This window comes from Capra hircus (assembly GCF_001704415.2).
Source record: "Capra hircus breed San Clemente chromosome X unlocalized genomic scaffold, ASM170441v1, whole genome shotgun sequence".
Classification (NCBI taxonomy): domain Eukaryota; kingdom Metazoa; phylum Chordata; class Mammalia; order Artiodactyla; family Bovidae; genus Capra; species Capra hircus.
In genome coordinates, this window is record NW_017189517.1 from 35,697,365 (window position 1) to 35,721,677 (window position 24,313).

Sequence of the window (24,313 nt, forward strand, 5' to 3'; positions counted from 1 at the left end):
TATTAGAGAAAAATGTGAAGAGGTTACTTTAGATGGGGTAATCAGGGAAGGCTTCTGGGAGTAGGTGATGCATAACACAGAAGAAGGAACTAGAACAGCCATGTGAAGACTGGAAGGGAGAGCACTCCAGCAGAGGGAGAGTACATGCAAAGCTTTTGGGGTGGCCAAGAGCTTGTGGTTCAAGGGGTGTCAGAAGGCTAGTGTGTTTGGATTGTAAGGGCAAGAGTATAACAGGATGAAGTGGGAGAGGTAGATAAGGGCCAGCAAATGCCAAGTCTTAGAGACTATGTCAAGAAATGGCCAGAGAGAAGAAAGTAAAATCTGACAACTTTTAAAAGAGCAATTTTAAGTGATTGTAAGAGGGCAAAAGAAGTTGTTTAGTCACTAAGTTGTGTCCGACTCTTTTGTGACCCTATGGACTATAGACCAGTAGGCTCTTCTGTCTGTGGGATTTCCCCGGCAAGAATACTGTAGTGGTATTGTCATTTCCTTCTCCAGGGGATCTTCCTGACCCAGGGATCAAAACCAAGTCTCCTGTGTCACCTGTACTGCAGGCAGATTCTCTACCGCTGAGCCACCAGGGCTTCCCAAAAGTAGAGGAGGAGAGACCAAAGTAAGACTTGATGATGGATTGAACATTGAGTGTTGGGGCAAGGAGAGCATCAGAGATAACATCGCAGGGTCTGGTTTAAGCAATTGGGTGGTGTCATTGACTGAGCTGCGGAGTAATGAAAACCAAGGGGTTTCTTTTGGTAACATTAAGTTAGTGCTGGGTTTCCCTGTTGGCTCTGTGGTAAAGAATCCACATCTCAATGCAGGGTACATGGGTTCGATCCATGGTCCAGGAGGATCCCACATGCTAAGCCCATGTGCCACAACTTCTGAGCCTGTGCTGTAGAGCCAGGGAGCTGCAACTACTGAAGCCTGTGCACCCCAGAGCCAGTGCTCCACAACAAGAGAAGCCACCACAATGAGAAGCCTGTGCACTGAAGCTAGAGAGTAGAAAGACCAGAGCAGCAACCAAGACTCAGCGCAGCCCAGAAGAAAAAAGGTTAGTGCTGTCCATGAGGCAACCAGGTGAAGATATGAAATAGTCAGGTGGATAAGCAAGTCTAACCTCAGGGGAGAGGTCTTAGCTGGAGAGCTAAAGTGGGGATTGTACTTAAAACATAGGACTAGAAGAGGTCACCTAGGAAGTGAATGTAGGCATAGAAGAGAGCCAGGGACCAAGGCTTGGGTCACACCAACCTTCAGAGGTTGAAGAGCAGCAGGAGGAAGCAACAGAGCCCATTGGAAATGGGAACAAAACTTGGAGGACATGGAGTCATAGACACTACTAGATTGTAAGTGACCTGGTGAGCTGGTTAGGAAAGCATGGTGAACCTCAAGTTTTAGGCTTGGTCCTAAAGGCTAATTAAAACTTTAGGAAAGCATTTACCAATGTACCATAGATTTCAAACAGATATGTTTATTGTAACAAACAGAATAATTCAAATAAATTACAAAGTTAATGAAAGCAATACCAGGATAGAGTTCAAAGGTGAATAAGAAGGGCTAGGAGCATGCCATTTCTCCATACTGGGAACGTATTTATTTGAACGTGCCATATTCACAACTGGTTTTAGAACAATGTCCTATAGATGAGCCCATGCCAAAGTACTTTTCTTCTCACCATCTTGTTAAGAGCTCACTGGTTAGAAAAGCCTTCAGTCAACTTTTGGATTTCAGACAACTAGCCACTTCTTTTGAGAGCAGTATGAAGGTTCCCTTCTGCAGAAGCAACAATGCTCTTGTGCAACAAAATCTCCCTTCTGTGATTTTTTCCTTCTGAAACAGACTGGGCTCTGTGCTTCTCTCTGTGGAAAGTATCTTGAGCATTCCTCCGCCTACCCTGCCCCCCTATTTGTAGTTAGGAAAAAAAGAGCCCATGAGCTGTCCCATTCATCCTCTAGGACTGTGGTGTCCTGAGTCTGCCTCAGCTTAATTCAATTAAACACCTCAAGCAGAATTTGTCAGATGTCCTTTTTTTCCCATGGGCCCGATTTCTTTTGCTAATAGGATCAACACATGCTATATACAAAGGTAACCATTAAATAATTACAGACAAATAATTTCATCACATATTCCCAGCCGATTTTGCATCTCCTGCCAGACACAAAACATTTACTCTAATACATTTACAGGGATAATTTGCATAAAACCACTGAAAGTGGAGATATTTTCAAACTGGTTGCTTATGGGATGTGATTAGTGAAATCTTCACACCCCCATTCACACCCACCCACACTATTAGTCATTGCTTTAATACATGGAAGGCCTCCGTTAAAATTAAAACATTACTAACAGAGAGACAAATGAAGTTATTAACATTTAGCTCAAATTAGTTGACTGAAATCCTTTATCAGTAAGGTCCTTTGTGAAAGGAACCCAGAAGCAGTTTTAAGTTTTGAGGAGGAAATAGGAAAGATTCAGAATATGGGCTGCTGATTGGGGAGGGAAGAGGTTGGGACACTCTGTATAGAGCTTTGGTAAACCAGAAACCAGTTTGAAAGAGCTGGAGGCTTAGGTAAGACTACTAAAGTCATACACAATGAAGTAAGTCATTTCAGTTCAGTCACTCAGTCGTGTCGAACTCTTTGTGACCCCATGGACTGCAGCACACCAGGCCTCCCTGTCCATCACCTACTCCCAGAGCTTACTCATGTCCATCAAGTCAGTGATGCCATCCAACCATCTCATCCTCTGTCATCCCCTTCTCCTCCCGCCTTCAATCTTTCCCAGCATCAGGGTCTTTTCCACTGAGTCAGTTCTTCGCGTCAGGTGGCCAAAGTATTGGAGTTTCAGCTTCAGCATCAGTCCTCCCAAAGAATATTCAGGAGTGATTTCCCTTAGGATGGACTGGTTGGATTTCCTTGCAGTCCAAGGGACTCTCAAGAGTCTTCTCCAACACCACAGTTCAAAAGCATCAATTTTTCGGCACTCAGCTTTCTTTGTAGTCCAACTCTCACATCCATACATGACTACCAGAAAAACCATAGCTTTGACTATATGGACCTTTGTTGGCAAAGTGAAGTCCCTGCTTTTTAATATGCTGTCTAGGTTGGTCATAGTTTTTGTCAAAGGAACAGTGTCTTTTAATTTCATGGCTGCAGTCACCATCTGCAGTGATTTAAAAGCCCCCCAAAATAAAGTCTCTCATTGTTTCCATTGTTTCCCCACCTATTTGCCATGAAGTGATGGGACTGGATGCCGTGATCTAGTTTTCCGAATGTTGAGTTTTAAGCCAACTTTTTCACTCTCCTCTTTCACTCTCATCAAGAGGCTCTTTAGTTCTTCACTTTTTGCCGTAAGCGTGGTGTCATCTGCATATCTGAGGTTATTGATATTTTTCCCAGCAATCTTGATTCCAGCTTGTGCTTCTTCCAGCCTGGTATTTTGCATGATGTACTCTGCATATAAGTTAAATAAGCAGGGTGACAATATACTGCCTTGAAGTACTCCTTTCCTGATTTGGAACCAGTCGGTTGTTCCATGTCCAGTTCTAACTGTTGCTTCTTGACCTGCATGCAGATTTCTCAGGAGGCAGGTCAGGTGGTCTGGCATTCCCATCTCCTTAAGAATTTTCCACAGTTTGTTGTGATTCACTCAGTCAAAGGCTTTGGCGTAGTCAATAAAGCAGAAAGTAGATGTTTTTCTGGAACTCTTTTACTTTTTCAATGATCCAGCAGATGTTGGCAATTTGATCTCTGGTTCCTCTGCCTTTTCTAAAACCAGCTTGAACATCTGGGAGTTCACAGTTCACATACTGTTGAAGCCTGGCTTGGAGGATTTTGAGCATTATTTTGCTAGCATGTGAGATGAGTGCAATTGTGCGGTACTTTGAGCATTCTTTGGCATTGCCTTACTTTGAGATTGGAATGAAAACTGACTTTTTCCAGTCCTGTGGCCACTGCTGAGTTTTCCAAATTTGCTGGCATATTGAATGCAGCACTTTCACAGCATCATCTTTTAGTATTTGAAATAGCTCAACTGGAATTCCATCACCTCCACTAGCTTTGTTCGTAGTGATGCTTCCTAAGGCCCACTTAACTTTGCATTCCAGGATGTCTGGCTCTAGGTGAGTGATCACACCATTGTGGTTATCTGGGTCATGAAGATGTTTTTTGTATAGCTCTTCTGTGTGTTCTAGGAGAAGGAAATGGCAACCCACTCCAGTATTCTTGCCTAGAGAATCCTGTGGACAGAGGAGTCTGGTGGGCTGCCGTCTATGGGGTTGCACAGAGTTGGACACGATTGACTGAAGCGACTTAGCATGCATGCATCTGTGTATTCTTAACACTTCTTCTCAATATCTTCTGCTTCTTTTAGGTCCATACCATTTCTGTCCTTTATTGTGCCCATCTTTGCATGAAATATTCCCTTGTATCTCTAATTTTCTTGAAGAGATCTCTAGTCTTTATTTCCTATTCTATTGTTTTCCTCTATTTCTTTGCATTGATCACTGAGGAAGGCTTTCTTATCTTTCCTTGCTATTCTTTGGAACTCTGCATTCAAATGGGTATATCTTTCCTTTTCTCCTTTGCCTTTCAGTTCTCTTCTTTCCTCAGCTATTTGTAAGGCCTCCTCAGACAACCATTTTACCTTTTTTGCATTTTTTTTCTGGGGGGATAGTCTTGATCAATGCTTCGTGTACAATGTCACGAAGCTCCATCCATAGTTCTTCAGGCACTCTGTCTATCAGATCTAATCCCTTGAATCTACTTGTCACTTCCACTGTATCATCATAAGGGATTTTATTTAGGTCATAACTGAATGGTCTAGTGGTTTTCCCTACTTTCTTCAATTCCAGTCTGAATTTGGCAATAAGGAGTTCATGATCTGAGCCACAGTCATCTCCCTGTCTTGTTTTTGCTAACTGTATAGAGCTTCTCCATCTTTGGTTGCAAATAATATACTCAATCTGATTTCAGTATTGACCATCTGATGGGGTTGGGGCACTCTGTATAGAGCTCTGGTAAGCCAGAGACCAGTTTGAAAGCACTGGACGCTTGGGTAAGACTATTAAAGTCATACACAATGACGTAAGTCAGAGAGAGACAAATACCATATAATATCACTTATGTTTGGAATCTAGAAAATTAGTACAGATGAACTTTTTGCAAAGCAGAAACAGAGACACATATGTAGAGAACAAACATATGGATACAAAGGGAAGAAGTGGGAAGGGATATACCAACCACTAGGTATAAAATAACTTCCCTGGTGGCTCAGACGGTAAATCGTCTGCCTGCAATGCAGGAGACCCAGGTTTGATCCCTGGGTCGAGGAGATCCCCTGGAGAAGGAAATGGCAACCCATTCCAGTACTCTTGCCTAGACAATTCCATGGATGGAGGAGCCTGATGGGCTACAGTCCATGGGGTCACAAAGAGTCGGACACTGAGTGACTTTACTTTCACTTTTCATGTGTAAAATAGGGCTTCCCAGGGGGCGCAAGTGGTAAAGAATCTACCTGGCAATGCAGGAGACATAAGAGACGCAGGTCAGATCCCTAGGTCTGGAAGATCTGCTAGAGGAGGGAGGGCATTGCAAACCACTCCAGCATTCTTGCCTGGAGAATCCCATGGGTAGAGGATTTTGGCGGGTCACAAAGAGTCAGACACAACTGAAGTGATATAGCACGCACACATGTATAAAATAGATAACTAAGAAGGACCTGCTGTTTGGGCTTCCCTGATAGGTCAGTTGGTAAAGAATCTGCCTGCAGTGCAGGAGACCCTGGTTCAATCCCTGGGTCAGAAAGATCTGCTGGAGAAGAGATAGGCTACCCACTCCAGTATTCTTGGCCATCCCTTGTGGCTCAGCTGGTAATGAATCTGCCTGCAAAGCAGGAGACCTGGGTTGGGAAGATCCCCTGGAGAAGGGAAAGGCTACCCACTCCAATGTTCTGGCCTAGAGAATTCCATGGACTGTATAGTCCTTGGGATCGCTGTTTAGCACAGGGAACTCTACTCAATACTCTGTAATGGCCCATATGGGAATAAAATCTGAAAAAGAGTGCATATATATGTGTGTATGTATAACTGATTCACTTTGCAGTACACCTAAAACTAACACAACATTTTAAATCAGCTATCAGTTCAGTTCAGTCGCTCAGTCGTGTCAGACTCTTTGCGACCCCATGAATTGCAGCATGCCAGGCCTCCCTGTCCATCACCAACTCCCAGAGTCCACCCAAACCCACATCCATTGAGTCGGTGATGCCATCCAGCTATCTCCTCCTCTGTTGTCTCCTTCTCCTCCTGCCCTCAATCTTTCCCAGCATCAGGGTCTTTTCCAATGAGTCAGCTCTTCGCATCAGGTGGCCAAAGTACTGGAGTTTCAGCTTCAACATCAGTCCTTCCAATGAACACCCAGGACTGATCTTCTTTAGAATGGACTGGTTGGATCTCCTTGCAGTCCAAGGGACTCTCAAGAGTCTTCTCCAATGAGAGTTGGACTATAAAGAAACTCAGCTATACGCCAATAAAAATTAATTTTTTAAAAAGTGAAGGAAAGGTGATTTCTGAAGGATGATAAAAGCCATTAAAAGCAAGTTTCCTTTAAGCGACAGTTCAGCCAAGAGCAGTTAGCTTGGTTCTGGTGTGTCTGTGATAAAAGTGATTGCTTCTTCACGTTTCAGAAAATTCTTCACCTCTCAGTAGGGATATCAAGTGACGTTAAAGAATTCTCAGGGATCAATTGACTTCTGACTCAACTTTGGGTTTTTGAAGACATACCTTAAATTTTGTTTTACTGCAAGAGAAATTCTCATTGTAGAATATTCAAACAGTTGTAAAATATATAGACTCAAACCTGAACAATCCCCTCAACATCCACCACAATTCTCGGCTCTTGCTATTTTATACTGCGCTTCCCTGTTACATTCTATGCCTTTACTGGCATATACATACATCTACTTTCTTACACAAATTCAATAATCTCTACCTGTTATATATACCTTTTCATTCTTTTAATTTTTAATTTTGTTTTATTGTATTAAAATAAACATAATGTAAAAATTACCTTTGTTATCATTTTTTGAGTGTATAGTTCGGTGGTATTAAGTACATTCACAGTGTTACATAATCATAAATGCTTGACTCCCAGGGAGCTAGGCAATCAGTTTCTTAAGTATCTTTACCGAAGTCTATACACATGTAAGCATAAATGAAAGCGAAAATGTTAGTCAGTCAGATGTGTCTGACTCTTTGTTACCCCATGGACTATAGGCCTGCCAGGCTCCTCTGCCCATGGGCTCCTCCAGGCTGGAATGGGATGCCATTTCCTTCTCCAGGGGATCTTCCTGACCCAGGGATCAAACCCCATGTCTCCTGCATTGCCGGCAGCTTCTTTACCATCTGAGCCACCAGGAAAACTCCTATAAGCATACATGGACGGACAAACCATAAACAGCTTGCTCTTTTCACTTAATATCTGCAATATGTAAATATATATAATACATATATATGCACACAATTCTTACATATACACTCTTCTGCTATGCTAGGACTATTTTAATTCTGACTCAATTTTTTAAAAATTAATTTTTTATTGTGACAAAAAGCCTGTAACATACAATTCACCCTCTCAGCAATTTCTAAGTGTACAATACAACCACATGCACAGCTTCACGCAACAGATTCCCCAGAAACCCTGACCTCAGTCCTGCTTGATTGAAATTCCACATCCACAAAACAATTCTCTTCCCTTCCCCCTGGCCCCTGGAGTGCATGATTCTACTTTTTGTTTCTATGAGTCTGACTACTTTAGGTACCTCCCGTAAGTGGCATCATACAGTGTTTCTCCTTTCGTGACTGGCTTATTTCACTTAGCTAGCATAGTATCTTCAAGGTTCATCCATGTCATAGTCCCTCTCTTTTTTAAGGCTGATTTCCCTCTTTTTTTTTATATGCCATATTCAGTACACATACCCTGAGTGTATATGCCACATTTTCTTTATTCATTCATCTCTCCATGGATATTTAGGTTGCTTTCACTTCTTGCTATGGTGAATAATACTGTAATAAACATGGGGGTGCAAATATCTCTCTGAGAGTCTGCTTTCAATTCTTTCAGATATATTTCCAGAAGTGGAATTGCTGAATCACATGGTAGTTCTATTTTTAATTTCTTGAGGAACCTCCTCACTGTTTTCCATAGCAGTTGCACCACTTTACATTCCTACCAACTGCAAACAGTGTTCCAATTTCTCCACATCCTTACCAACACTTACTAGTTTCTGTTTTATTTTAAATACTTGTCAGCCTAATGAGTGTGAGATAATATCTTATTGTGGTTTTGGTTTCCATTTCCCTGATGATTAGCGATGCTGAGCATCTTTTCATATGCTTATTGGCCATTTGTTTATCTTTGGAGAAACGTCTATTTGAGTCCTTTGCCCATTTTTTAATCGTGATATTTACTTTGTTATTGGATTGTAGAAGTTCTTTACCTATTAACCTCTTACCAGATACGTGGTTTGTAAATATTTTCTATTTTTGCCTTTTCACTGTTGATTCTTCTGCTGCACAGAAGTTTTTAAGTTCAATGTAGTCCCTCTTGTCTAGTTTAGCTTTATTTTTGCTTGTGTTTTTGGTGTGACTCATTAACTTTTACTTTTCTTAGGGCCAGACTTTCATCAGGATAGCTTGGTTGTGATTTTTGCCTTCCTTTCCACCTCAGTGCTCTCTTGAACATTGTTTAACAGGGGTGTTGGCTAATTACTATTGGTTCCCTGATGGGATACACCCAGAATTACCTTAATTTTTCTGGACTCATTCCCACCAAAGGTAATGAGAGAGCTATGGGAGAGGGGGTTCTTTCCTCCCATTTTCTCACTCCTTTCCCCTTCATCTTGCCTTTTTAAAAAATTCCCCTTCATTTCCCTATGTGAGGTACAGAATCTCCTCTGGGGCCTCCTCCTGCTTCCCTCTCCCACCCTCCTCGAGGAGTGGGTCGGTGGTTTCTGAGCCAATGACAGGTCCCACGGATGGACTCCAGACCAATGAACGCTTCTGGGTTCCAGCTGGACCAATTAGCTTATTAGGGACATTGAATACCTGTATATAGCTAACATCTGTCCCATTGTCCTCTTATTAAAGACCCTCTGGTTTGGCCCATCACGGATTTGAATGTGTAAATGAGGCCCTACACTCTCCCCCCTCCCCCACTTTTTTGGTTTTGTTTTTTTAATTTTGGTGGCTTTAATCCATCTCCACAACTTCTGCCCAAGGCCAATAAAACAGCCATTCTCCCTTTGTAAAAAGAAAGAGGGGTTGGGTTTCCTTCAATTGTCTGCCCTTTTCTGTCTCCTCCACTATTTTTGTTTTACTCTGTAGTTAACTTTACATTGAGCAGCTTCGTCCGAGGACCTGTGCGCTGGACCTAGGCACTCTCTTCTCATTGCTGGTGGCAACGGCCCTTTCGTTGTTCTAACCTAGGGGTTTGTGGGGGCCAGGGGCTTGGCGGCTGGGAGAAGAGTTTGGCCAGAGTCTTCCTTCTGCATTTCACACACATTCTGCTGGCGCTCTCGCTCTCTTACACACACACACACACACACACACACACACACACACACACACACACCCGCTCCGGCCCCTCTCCGTATGTCTTCCTTCAAGATGACAGGGCGCTGGAGAAAAGGCTGCTGGAATCAGCTGGTAGGTACAGTAGTAACCCGAACCCACCCACCCGCTGCCTTTGCTCGCTCAGGTTTCTCCGGTCACTCCTGCCAGGGGAGAAAACATGTAAACGCGCCTCCAGAGGAGGGGCAGGGGGAGCTGGGAGCGGCGGGGGGCGGCAGAAGGTGAGCCGGGGAAGGTGGCCGAGCGCCCCGGCTGCCGGGCCCTTCCCAGCGCTCCCTCGGGCAGCAGCCCCAGCCCGCTTCGCCCCCACCCCATCCCCCTTTTCGTCGGGATTGCCTTCTCTGCCCCCCCCCGCCCCCCACGCCCTGCGACGGCGGAAATGACAGTGTGGTGCTGCCGCGGTGTCATGGTGCTGCCCCTGGACTGAGGAGCGAAAACTCTTAAGTTTGGCTCGGGAGACCCAGCCGCGGTAGCGTGGCGGCCGCCGAGCTGTCCCCAGCGGGGCGCGCGGGCGGGCGGATCCTGGCTGCTGCGCGGCGGCGGCGGCTGCGAAGGCGGGCGGCGGCCTAGAGCGGCGGCGGCAACGGCGGCAGCGGTGGCAGCCGGGGAGCTCGCGCCGGAGCCTGAGCCAGCTCGCGCGGGAGGCAGGCGAGCACCCGGCGCCCTCGGGCGCGCCGAGGACATGGCCGGCAGCCGGGAAGGCTCTGGGTAAAACGCGCCCCCTCGCCGCGGCCCCGGGGTCCGACCGCCACCACCCGCGCCGGGCTCGGCCCCGGGCTCGGGGCCGCGCGTCTCAGGTGCGGCCGGGGCCCGGCGGGGGCCGAGGGCTGCTCCGGGGCTCGGCGGGGCGGGGTGACGGGGCCCCGCGAGGCTCGAGGTGGCGGCAGCGGCGGGAGGGCGCCCCGGCCCGGCCCTGGCTCCCCGATGCGCCGCTGGGGCCCGGGCACCCGTCGCTGCGCTCCAGGGACGGAGTTTGCACTCGGGGGTCCGGGGCGGGGGCGGGTCCTAGGCCTCCCGCGCAGTCCAGCCGGGTCGGGCGCGGGCCCCTCCCCGAGCGGCTCTCCGAGAGCCTGGGCGCTAGTCTGGGAAAGGGCACCGCCGCCTTCCCACGCTCGCTCGGCCGGCCACCTCCTTGGCCCGGGCGGCGCCCCTCGGCCGCCTGGCTGTGGTGGCTGCGGCAGCCAGAGATGCTGCGGACACCCTGCCCGTGGGGAGGCCGGGCGAAACTTAATCCCTTTGCTGCCACGGAATGATCCTGGAGTCTCTGTCTGGGTGGTTCCTTATTTTTGGCCTAGCTGTGAAACCAGCTCAGTGGGGGAGAGGGAAAACTTATAGGTCCCCCGGACAGACTGCGATAGAACCCGGGAAAGGTGGGGTTTTTCCATTCCTGGCTCGTAAGAATTAAGTAAATAAGCGGAGTAGATTGACAGAAACATTTTCGGTGATGATAAGGTTTCGGTTACTTAGCATAACGCGTGCAGCACATTTCTTGGAGGCGTTTCTTCTCAGAGCAGGACATTGGGATCCTGGGGTCGTTGCGTTCTTCACTTTTTCTCTTCCATACTCCTCTACCCGCCTTCACACTCACTCGCCTTCTTCCTACGTGGTAATCACACACCTACTTGCCCACGGTAATCTCCCAACCAGAACCACACGTCTCCTGGGTCCTGTGCACTCCCAGGCTCCCTGTCAAGCAGCCTCTGGCTTCTGAACCAGCTTTGCCATTTTGAGGATTTCTGAGTGTGGGGAGGGTGGATGGTTATGGTTGTTTGTGTCTGAAGTGTATTAGAGGCTATGTAAATAGACAAGTACAAGTGTGGGTTGATTCTTCTGATTCTTAAGGTGGGCCATAAGGGCTGCCTTTACCTCCATTCTGTCCCCTTCCAATACGCCAGTCAGTTCTCTGGCAGTGTGCCAATGGAAGGGGAACCCTGAATAGGGAGAGTCCCTCCCCTACTTCTCACTTTACCCCAGCTGGTTACCCCTAATGCTCACATCCCCCTTTTCACTCCACTCATCACTGCCTTGAGAGGGAAAGAGTCTTTGCTATTTTAATATTTTCCTGCCCAATCAATTAATGCAGATATACAATGTGAATTAGATTTCCCCTGATGGTTCCACACAGCTTGATTTATGTGGTTGAAATACAAGTCTAGGAGCCAAGGAGATCAGAGAGTTCATTTCAAATCTGATGTTTCATTGGCTTTGTGGCTTTAGGACATTCCTGTGACCTTTCTTTCATAGTTGATGCACTTGTATGAAAGACATCATATTGTGTACTGGCTATTGTGAGTCTTGGCTTGGTCCTTTGAAGATGAAAGGATTCTATAAACCCTCAGCATTATACTTTTCAAAGAAAGTACTTCATTTACCTTTTATTGAGGTAATAGTTTGGGTGTAAGTAGGAACCCTGCTTTACTGGGAACCCAAACTTGCCATTATTAACCCTTTTGGGAGCCAAATCTATTACCCTACTGTGGTCCTAGGTCTGTTTCTTTTTTTCCCTTAGTGCACATGCAACTGAATGAAAACGTACATAAAACAAGGCATACAGAGTAATGATGACTATTTTAAACTAAGGCTTGAATCATATCTATTGTACTCCAACCTCACAATCTGAATCAGATGCATTTGAAAACATAACCTCACTCATTTTTAGCCCATATAGGGGCGGGTAGTTACTTTCTACTGAAAAGTGGCTTAAATACTTTTAGGCATGGCTATCTAAGCAGGATTAGTATCTTGCAGTGGTGAATCAACCATGTTTCTTAAAAGCACCTGCAATGTGCAGAATCCTCTGCTGACTGGGCTAAGGCCCCAGCTTTGGCCTTACATTTTGGCCTCCTGTTTGTTTAAGGCATACCTCTGTACTTGCAGTTCTCGGATTAGGACTGGGAGGGGCTGTGCAGGGCAGGGGTAAAGCCTAGAGACTTGAAGGAGCGAGTATTTCCCTCCATTTACTTTCATGACTACTAGACTCCTAATCTAGCATGTTGTACCTTGCAAGGCCATCCCTGGGAAGTACTGCCGCAAATCAGAATGGCTTGGTTGCTTTATGAACATATCATCTGAACAGTGCAAATTGATTTAGGTGAAATAAGTTTAGTTAATCCCTCCTCTAAGTGCAGGGCAACTTGTTCCAACTTGTAGATCCTAAAACAGTGCCAAAGGAGTCTCATAATTGCATCCAAATATTGCTCTTAGTGAACCTGTCCATTCCCTCATCCCTCCTCCCATAAAATCTGCTGACACCATGACAGTTGAGAAGGAAACTGCCCAAGGAATATGCCTTTGCTACTTGATGAAGAGGAGAGAATGTCCTCCCTTCACTCTGTCTCTCAGGTTCTCTCTTTCCCCAATAGGGACAGAAACCTCTAAAAGGAAGGGGAGATAGGGCAAAGGCATAGAATGTGTCTCGAATGACTGTTCTCAGAGGTGTCTGCTCATGTGTATCATTCAGTCTTTGTGGATCTTGGTAACTCCCTAGCTGTTACGCCATTGGCCTCAGCTGCTGGTGGAGGCCAGTGGGGTGTTCCATTTCCAGTTAGCATTACGTTTTGTTCTTTTCTTCCATGCAAAAGTGGGAAATTGGCACTGTGTGAAGCACCTCCTTGCTTAGGCCGAGTATCTTGACTTAGAGCATTGCATCATCAAAATAGTATGTGTAATATGTTGATAACGGATATACGACAGTTCACAATTGTTCACTTTTTGATGAGTGAAACTTGGGTACCAACGTGGTGGTGTGCTAATAATGTCTATATCTCAGGTCTCTCAACAAACCTTGTGTTCATTGCTGAGCAGTGGAAAAAATAGACTGGAAAAGTGTTTCTCAACCAGTGTGTTGGATCATTCTAACAAGTGAGACCAGATGGGTGGTGTTGCAACAAGAAATTCCGACTCCAATGATCCCCCTCTGCAGGCTGCTAGTCCTCTTTTTATTTCCCCTCTCTTCCAGGGATCAATATATGTTTCTCTATTTTCATGAATTAAAACTGTTAAGAGTCTTCTGTGGGCACTGGAGGTTTGTGGCTTTTTCTACAGTTTTTCTTTTTCCATCTTCCCCTCCTCCATAACCACAGACACGCTCTTTTTGACAATCCCCCTGCTCCTGCATTGCCCTTAGAAATCTGTGTAAGCTGCTCAAACTACTAGATGGTTAATATGGGTGACAGAGGGATTTTGAGCAATGTGCTAACATCCCACGACTCCCTTCTTCGTATGGAGTTCACTTGAATTTGTAATAAGGGTATTGGTTCTGCCTAAGTGGGTTAGCAAAGTATCCTTAGTAAGACTTATCCTACTTGGGATCTTTTCTCCGTGCAGAGCTCCGACTGCCTGACCTTGGGCTTTCTCTCAGCCTCTTCCCTGCAGGTCAGACTCCTCTAGTTGACGAACAGTAGCCCCAGTCTCTGGATCTTCCCCTTACAGAAACCAAAAGATCTGATAACAAATTCATTATATAACCTAAAATCCTCTTGGAACAGAAAATCCCAGTAGTTGCAGTTTGACCAGTTAGGGATATAACGCATGGGCATGGGAGACAATGCTAATGCAGGACTGTGACGTGTCTGAATGTATACAGCCCAGAGGTAGAAAAATGGTTTATGGTCCAGAATCCTTGATCGCTTTTGTCTATAGCCCTTTGTTCAGTGTTGCTAGGATCCATGTGGCTCCCAGGGGAGTAGAAGCTTCATTTCAAATATACTTCTGTTCTCTGCCCCTTGTTTCTGACCTGAACTTGGGGTCCTCTCAGCCTAACACCACAGCATGCCCTACATACATATATTGCCAGTTTTATTCTGTAGAGGTTAGAGATGGCTGTCCATCCAGGTGTGCCCTTGAACATTTAAAAATTTACAAATATTTCATTGGGTAGCAGAGATCGGGAAAAGCAGTCCTAGAATAGATGGAAAGCTATCCTCTTATCAGTAGGTAAATTGTTTGTTCTCCAACCCCCAAACTGCTGGTGTAATTGGCATTAAGATAAAGGTGTTATGAATTGTACTTATGATTTCTGACAATTATCAGTGTTGCCTTGGCAAATCCGTTTCTTGGTTACTTAGATTAATCTTTTGTGCTTGTAGCAGATCTAGGACTTCTAGTTCTGCTATTGTGATATTCATTTTGATGTTTATGATGACTATATTGTGTCAAATAGCCAATGGTTGGATTTAGGAGCTAATTATTGTAAAGATCATTAAATCTATGTACTATAAAATATTAAGTAGGCTTTAATAACCTATTAGACAGGAACTGGCTCTGGTGCTGTCAGGCAGTAATCAGCCTCCAGTCCTGAGCTCTCCCTGTACATGATAAAAGCTTACGAAAAAAGAAGAGAGATACTTTTTCCCTTTGGGGGAACTCCAGTCTAACAGGGGATACATTTGGGCATGTTAAATACCACAGTCAGATGCATGTCCTCCAGAAAACTTGTGGGGGAGTGTAATTGTCCTCTATTATGTCAACCATTATGCATTTTGGGTATATTTCCAAACATGCACTATTTCCTTAATAACTTGCTGTGTATCTGTCATCTGTGAATGTGTGTTGAGAATATCCGTATTTATAAAGCAAGTTAATAATGTTATTCTCATCTGATCCTCACAAAAGCCTGTGAGATTGGGTAACACAGGTATTTTTCATTTGACAGATGAGGAGGCTGTGGCCCAAAAGATTTAAATATCTTACCTGGGATCACTCAGCAAATTCAGCTTAGAGCCAGGACTTGGCAAATCTGTTTCAATCAGGCTTTGCTGAGAGGATCAAATGAGATGAGCCATTTGAAAAGTATAAAATTGGTACACAAATGTAAAGTGACTGTTAATTATACTTACTGACCACATAGTCTCTTTTTTCTGGGTTTCTGTCTTCCATTTTTTTAGGATGAGAATTCTGTGTATTGGGTGCCTTTTACACTCCCAAGTAATCATTTTTGTGCTGTAGAGGGGTCCTTTCCTACTAAGTAGTATTTTAGAATTTGGTGTCTTCCTTTTCTTCCAAAAGGTGTTTTCATTAGTTTGTAGTCCCATGGGATGCCCCTCCCCCTTCAGTTGTCCCCAGAACACCCATTATGTCTTCTTGGAGGCACAACAGGCAAAACCAGCCACTGTCCTTGAGCACCTTGGCTTAGCCAAGGGTAAGTAATGCATTTTGTTTATTTATTTCCAGTTTCTTTCATGATGATGCCCATCGCTTGTCAGCCTTTCAAGTCACACTAATAAATAAGATTTGTGTTTTGAGGAGCTGTTTTTCATTAATCCCAGCTGTCTTTCCTATGTGGTAACATACAGTAAGAACTCTGTTATAATAGGATGTCAGAGCTGGAAAGCATCTTAAAGAGATCGTCTGGTGATTCTCGTGCAACTTGAACGACATTTTACAGTTAAGGGAACATCAGACTAAGCCAGGGCTCATTTGCTGATCCTCTAAGGCAGAGAGACAGTTTCTAGTGTTTTAAGGAAGAGCTCAGCTCATGGGATATTAATGTTAATATCCTGCAGAATATAAAGCCTACTACTCGGCTCCATCCTCCACAGCCCAGGGTCAGGCTGGGTTTTACACTCCTGGTTTTTCTGTGAAGAAAAGGAGACTGTGGTTCCTCAGGGAGGTAATGAGAGCCCACAGCCATGCTCCACAGACCTGGAAGATGAAAACTAGATGGAATATAAACTGTTGAAATAAATGGACATTTAATTATGTTCAAATAACATTTGAAATAATAGCATTCTGCCAAGTGCCGATCATGGCTTCTCTGATCAGGGTTAACTGAATGCTGGATTTGAAGGGCAATGCTGAAGTCAATCTTTCATTTTGTAACTGTAGAATGTATTATTTTTATCCTAATTGCCTGCATTGAAACTCCTCCTTTGTATTCATGCCTACTCACACAGCCTTATGATACCTTCTTATAGTTTATTCTCATCAACTTTTTTTTTTTTAGGAGTCTCAGCCTGAAGGGGGAGTGCAGGCTGACAGTCAGCCATACAGAAACAATTTTATACTAGAACAAGGGCAAATCCATAAACATTCTTATTTGACTACACGGCAGTAACTAAATGATATGGAAGGGAACAAATCAGTGGATGTGGATGTGGGCATTTGTATCTTAACCTGGCAATTGACCTGCCTGCCCAGGCATTTCATCAGTGCATTTTTATGACAAACTATTGTGGGCTTCCCTTGTAGCTCAGTCAGTAAAGAATCTGCCTGCAGTGCAGGAGATATGGGTTCGATCCCTGGGTTGGGAAGATCCCCTGGAGAAGGAAATGGCAACCCACTTCAGTATTCTAGCCTGGAAAATCTTATGGACAGAGGAGCGTGGTGGGCTGCAGTCCATGGGGTTGCAAAGAGTCGGGCACGACTGAGCAACTTAACACTATTGTGTTTTCTGGCAAAAAACAAAAACAAAAACTTGATTACCTGTCATTCAGTGACACTCTATCAGGTTTACATCCTATCTTTATCTTTACTATATTCTCTAATTCTGGATAGATTAGCATTTCACAAACTTTTTGAAGTTGCAACACTGCCATTGATTTATTTTTGTTGTACCACTTCCTCATGTATTTCTTAAAGGTATTTTGTGACCTAGGAGTCAAACAGTTTTTAGGAATCTTACAATTTTTAAATGAATAAAAAATTGGGAGCTAATCATCTCCTGATACCTATTGATCATTAGAGATATCCCAGGTATTGTAAAACCTAGACAGGCAATCACCAACCTAGAAAAGCAATTGAGAGGAGTAAGCATTTTAGGAGAATTTAGAAACACTACTAAATTACACAGTTGGCAGTGTGGGATAGTGGTTAACTGTGGTTCACACTCTGGATTGTGGGTCTGAATCTTTTTTAAAAATTAAGATAACATTCACATACCTTAGTTTCACTACTTTGAAGTGTACAATTCAGTGATTTTTAGTATATTCACAAAGCTGTGCAATCGTCACCACTAATTTCTAAACATTTTCATCATCCCCAAAGGAAAACCCATATACATTAACAGTCACATTCCATTTCCTCCATCTCCCACCCAGACCCTTGAGAAATACTAATTTGCTTTCTGTTCTTATGAGTTTGCCTGTTCTGGGCATTTCCTATAAAGGGAATCATATAATCTGTGACCTTCTTTAACTAACTTCTTTCACTTAGCATAATGTTTTCAAAGATCATCCATGTTGTAGCATGTATCAGTGGTGGTGGTTTAGTTGCTAAGTCGTGTCTGACTCTTGCAACCCCATGGGCTGTTGCCCACCAGGCTCCTCTGTCCATGGGATTATCCAGGCAAGAATACTGGAGTGGGTTGCCATGCCCTCCTCCAGGGGATCTTCCCAACCCAGGAATCAAACCCTGGTCTCCTGCATTGCAGGCAGGTTCTTCACTGACTGAGCTGCAAGTGAAGCCCCACATGTATCAGTACTTCATTCCTTGTCTTGCTGAATTATATTCCATTGTATGGATATACCACTTTTGTTTATCTGTTCATCATTTGAGGGACATTTGGGTTGTTCCCACCATTATTGTGATTAATACTGCTATGAACATTTGTGTACAAGTTTTTAGGTGGGCATGTCTTCAGTTCTCCTGGATCGTATGGTAATTCATTTAGCATTTTGGAAAACTGTCAAACTATTTTTGCTGCATAATTTACATTCCCACTAGCAATGTATGAGGGTCCCAGTTTCTTCATGTCCTGGCTGACATTTGCTATTTTTTTTTTAAATTCTGGCCATTTTAGTGTCTATGAAGTAATACAGCTATTCTAGTGAGTATGAGGTGGTATCTCAGTGTGGTTTTGATTTGTATTTCCCTGCCTCTTGAGAAACCTATGTACAGGTCAGGAAGCAACAGTTAGAACTGGACATGGAACAACAGACTGGTTCCAAATAGGAAAAGGAGTATGTCAAGGCTGTATATTGTCATCCTGCTTATTTAACTTATATGTAGAGTACATCATGAGAAACGGTGGGCTGGAGGAAGCAAAAGCTGGAATCAAGATTGCCAGGATAAATATCAATAACCTGAGATATGCAGATGACACCACCCTTATGGCAGAAAGTGAAGAACTAAAGAGCCTCTTGATAAAAGTGAAAGAAGAGAGTAAAAGAGTTGGCTTAAAACTCAACATTCAGAAAACTAAGATCATAGCATCTGGTCCCATCATTTCATGGCAAATAGATGGGGAAACAGTGGCTGACTTTATTTTTCTGGGCTCCAAAATCACTGCAGATGGTGATTGCAGCCATGAAATTAAAAGATGCTTGTTCCTTGGAAGGAAAGTTATGACCAACCTAGCCAGCATATTAAAAAGCAAAGACATTACTTTGCCAACAGAGGTCCATCTAGTCAAGGCTATGGTTTTTCCAGTGGTCATGTATGGATGTGAGAGTTGGACTATAAAGAAAGCTGAGTGCCGAAGAATTAATGCTTTTGAACTGTGGTGTTGGAGAAGACTCTTGAGAGTCCCTTGGACTGCAAGGAGATCCAACCAGTCCATCCTAAAGGAGATCAGTTCTGGGTGTTGGTTGGAGGGATTGATGTTGAAGCTGAAGCTCTGATACTTTGGCTACCTGATGTGATGAACTGACTCATTGGAAAAGACCCTGATGGCTGGGAAAGATTGAAGGCAGGAGGAGAAGGGGATGACAGAGGATGAGATGGTTGGATGGCATCACCAACACAATGGACATGGGTTTGGGTGGACTCTGGGAGTTGGTGATGGACAGGGAGGCCTGGCGTGCTGCGGTTCATGGGGTCGCAAAGAGTCGGACATGAATGAGCGACTGAACTGAACTGAATGGCTAATGATGTTGAGTACCTTTTCATATACTGACTGATCATTTGCATATCTTCTTTGGAGAAATGTCTATTCAGATCCTTTGCCATTCTGTATATTTCTAGATACTAGACCTGTATCACATATCTGATCTGCAAATATTTTCCCATTCTGTGAGTTGTCACTTTTTTGGTGATGTCATTTGTAGTACAGAAAGTTTTAAATTTTGATGAGGTCCAATTTATCTGTTTTGTTCTTCAGTTGCACATGTGGTGTCATTTAAGAATCCCTTGCTTAACCTATGTTCATGAAGATTTACACTTATGTTTCCTTCCGAGAGTTTTATAGTCTTTGTGCTTACATTTAGATCATTGATCTATTTTGAGTAAATTTTTGTGTATAGTGTGAGGTAGATCTCTAACTTCTTCCTTTGGCTTGTGGGCAACTGGTTTTCCCAAAGCCACTTGCTTGAAAAAAATTATTGTTTCCCTGTTGAATGGTTTTGGAACTCTTATCAAAAGTCAGTTGACCATAAATATATGAGTTTATTTCTGGACTCTCAGTTTTATTCTGGGTTTGAATCTCCACCTTGTTACTTGCAAACAAATGTGACCCTGGACAAGTTACCTTTTTTGTTGTTTTAATAATAATACCTACCTTTTAGAGGGCTGTTGTGAGAATTAAATGAGATAATGCCTATAAAGGGTATTATTTACTGCCTCACATGTGGGAAATGCATAATGGCTTTTAAGGGGAAAGGTGCTTGGGTAGTCAGGTAGGTAGGGAAAATGGGAGATAGGTTGAAAGGATGCTGAATACTAGGAAAGACCAGAACAAGGTCTCTCATAAATGAGAGATGAGATGAACAGATATTTGAAAAAGTTGAAAAAATACTCAATTCTCCCAAATTGTAATTAAACAGAGTAGAAACAGTGTAATAGAAAAAGTTACTTACCATAAGCAACAGACTGTAACCATTTTATATTATTCTGTATAGACCTGCAATCAGTTCATGTAGTTATTTTAGAGCACTGATGTTTGGCTTTTTTGTCAAAGACTCTTTTTTTTTTTTTTTTTGGCTGCAGCATGCCACAGGTGGGAGCTTAGTTCCCCAACCGGGGATCAAACCTGTGCCGCACCCCTATATTAGAAGTGCAGGGTCTTAACCCCTGGACTACCAGGGAAGTCCCTTTTGTCAAAGACTCTTTTGAGAACAGTTCAAATGCTGTGGATAATCTGCTCCCCATGAAAGTGGATATGTGATATACACACAGCATTCTTTAAACATTTCTAGAAGGTTCAGAAATCCCTGGTCAGAAATCCTATTTTGACTTTATCCAAGGCAATCCTGATTCCATAGCATGCTTTCCTAAGCTTAATTTCATAGTGACATTCCAAGTGTCACATTTAGTCAGGAACAACTTTTTGGGTTGCAGGAAAATTCAGGGTTTTTCCTCTGCACTCAGGAATTTATAGGACACGTTCCTAAGATTTAGAAAAGTTGTGGTACACCAGTCGTTTTTATAAAGGTTTCAACACAGAGACAGGCCTATCAGCAATGCTCTTGACCACCTATCATTTTGGTGGGAGGCCTTACTCCATTCTCTCAAGTAGCTTCCAGCACAGACTGAGGACTGCAGACCTGCAGTTCTGGAAGAGAACACAATAGAAATTCAGAAAGAGGTGGAGATGGGCCTAGAAGGAAGAGATGAGATTCTGAAAGAGACTAGGAGTGAGAGGCAGATTCAGAGAAACTCACAGGGACATAGACTCAAATAGAAGTGGAAACATGCTGTCTAGAAACCCTCTTGTAAATAGTGAAGATATTTATCCAGTGAAGGAGATGAGATGATTAAATTAAAGGTGTAGGGGAAAGAGCACAGACATTGGCATTAGACTGCCCCAGTGATCTGGGTATGTAGGTTCCTGGTTCATTTACTCAAAAACGCTGAGCCCCAATTTCCTAACCATAATGTGTGTATAGCATTAGTACCTTCTGTACAGCCTTCTTGATAGAATTTAATGAAATACTGTGTGTAAAGTTCCTAACAAGGTACTTAGAATACAGGAGGTGCTTAGTAAACACTAGGTCTCTTCTTTAACTTCCTCTACTTTAAGGAATCTTTCATTTAACAATTTTTGAATAACCAGTGTGTGCGAGGCACTGTGCTATGAATAAAAATATGACATAGTTGATGCCTGCAAGGAGAGTTAGCTGGAGATACAGATACATGTATTAAATAAAACAGAGTGATAAACATGTAAATGAGAGAACTCCTGGGTTTCTAGGCTTGGATGATGATATTCAACAGATAGGGAAAATTGGAAGAAGAGCAGGTGTTTTGTGTTGTGGGGCTGGGGAGAATATCAAGTTCATTTATGGACATGTTGAATTTGAGCAATGGAACTACCAAAGGCAATATTCCTGCCTTGAGTGAAAGTTGGGATCTATCATCTCTAAAGTCTCTTCCAATTCTAAAATTCTGTGATATATATACATTTTAATTGTTTTACTTTTTCATCTCTATCGGTGAATGTGGATAGATGTTATAAGCTACAAAATACTAGCCAACAACTTTTAAGCACTTGTGAGTTGTAAAATAAGAATAGCACACATCTCTTTTTAAAAAGGTGGTTATGCAAACATCTAAACTTACTAAACCAACTGAGAATGTTTTACAATAAGATTCTTCACTTTTACAGTCCAGTTTTCCATAGATTTCCATTAAATAGCTGGTTAGTTCAGTGCACTTAAAACATTTGATTTAGAAATAGCTTTTAGGGATACATCTATTGTACTTGGGGACAACATATAATTGTACTCAATAGTTAAGTGTCCTATGAGAGGGCTATGCAGATATCTCTGACAGATGACAAAATCTAAACAAATACCAATGGCAGAATCAAACCTTCAAGCCCTGATGAGACTCTCCAGTAATAGTGAGATGATGAACAAAGCTATTCAGAACCAAAAATGCCTTTCTCTTTTCATAAATCGGATTCCCACTTTAAGCTAACAAAATTCCATAATTTTTATACTTTAATATTTTTCCTCTTTGTCTCTAGTAACTCAGTTTGCTAAAAATGGTATGGAATAGAAATTTCCATGTGTGGTAATAGGAAATAATTCAAGGTCACCTATCTGAAGAAATAATTATCCTGTACTGAGAACTACATTTTTCGAAAGCTCTTCTTTTTTTTATGCAGCCTCTTAGAATGGTATCATTTCAAGAACCAGTGAGTTAGGTTGAAATATGGCCTTGTTTTCCTTCCACTAGATGTGAAATAGGAGCAGCTTGGAAGTAAAATAGAGAACACTACTGGAGAATGGAGATTGAGAATTTGGCAGGGCCTCAGAAGCATCATAGTCCAGGACAAGAGATGTCAGTGGAGAGGGTCTGTGAATAGGAATGTGAGTTAGTAAACCAAGATTCAGAGGTGGCACTAGCTTCTATTTATTAGTGCAGGAAAATAAGCCCAGGCATTTGTCAAAAACAAGGTTTCAAGGGGGGAGAATAGCTTTCTGATTAATTCCCAACTCGCTTTCCTAGTGCACCAGCATCCCTGGGGAATCCAGCCTGTAAAGCCTCCATGGGTTAGTGTGTAATTATGTTACATCCGCATTTCCTTTGGAAATGCTTAACGACTTCTTCTTTGTGTTCCTTGCAGGTGAAAGCCCAGCCTCTGCGGTTCTTAATGCCTCAGCAGGATTATTTTCACTAAAGATGGAAACACTGGAGTCTGAATTGACCTGTCCAATCTGCCTAGAGTTGTTTGAAGACCCCCTTCTGCTCCCTTGTGCTCACAGCCTCTGCTTCAGCTGTGCCCATCGCATCTTGGTCTCGAGCTGCAGCTCCGGTGAATCCATTGAACCCATTACTGCTTTCCAGTGTCCTACGTGCAGGTATGTTATCTCACTGAACCACCGGGGCCTGGACGGCCTCAAGAGAAATGTGACTCTGCAGAACATTATTGACCGCTTCCAGAAGGCTTCCGTCAGTGGACCCAATTCCCCAAGTGAGAGCCGCCGAGAGAGGACTTACAGGCCCAGCAGCGCCATGTCTAGTGAGCGAATTGCGTGCCAGTTCTGTGAGCAGGACCCGCCAAGGGATGCAGTGAAAACGTGCATCACTTGTGAGGTCTCCTACTGTGACCGTTGCCTGCGGGCTACACACCCCAACAAGAAACCTTTCACCAGCCACCGCCTGGTGGAACCAGTGCCGGACACGCATCTTCGAGGGATCACCTGCCTGGACCATGAAAATGAGAAAGTGAATATGTACTGTGTATCTGATGACCAATTGATCTGTGCCTTATGCAAACTGGTGGGGCGTCACCGAGACCATCAGGTCGCATCCCTGAATGATCGGTTTGAGAAGCTCAAGGTAAGGGATCTGGAAGACACACTTTACACAACTTTATCTCTTTACACATGGTCTTTATATACAGTCAGCAAGTTCCCTAATAAAATCGGTCACTTTTCCTATATGACAAAAATGAATTAACTCCAAGTTCTTCTCATAAGAAATAGCCTTATAACCTGCAAGCTCTCACTGTAGCCTGTTTCATCTTTTGCACATACCTGCTTGCATTCATTCACCTTTGGCCAGTTCTGGGGGATTTAGCCCATGGCCCACACTAATAGTCTGCCCAGGGAAACAGCACCCTCTCTCCTCTGACAATGACATATTATACCCTGTATATCTCTGCCATGATCTTTCCATGTCTTCTTTTAAGTATGTGAGCACCTGTGTAGGTATACTACAATTAGCATATGTGCTGATTTGCATAATTGTGCATATAGCAATGGGAAGGTTGGGTGTGTCTCCATGTAGATGTGGGTGGAGGTGTTTATCTACATAGGTGACAGGTTTTCATGGAGGATAGTACTCTATGTGTTATACACTAGAGAA

General features: G+C 43.5%; 1 pseudogene; it reads left to right on the forward strand.

The window, feature by feature from the left end:
- The first annotated feature begins 10,337 nt into the window (after window positions 1-10,337).
- On the forward strand, window positions 10,338-23,905 carry LOC108634438 (annotated as a pseudogene).
- The last annotated feature ends 408 nt before the right edge of the window (window positions 23,906-24,313 follow it).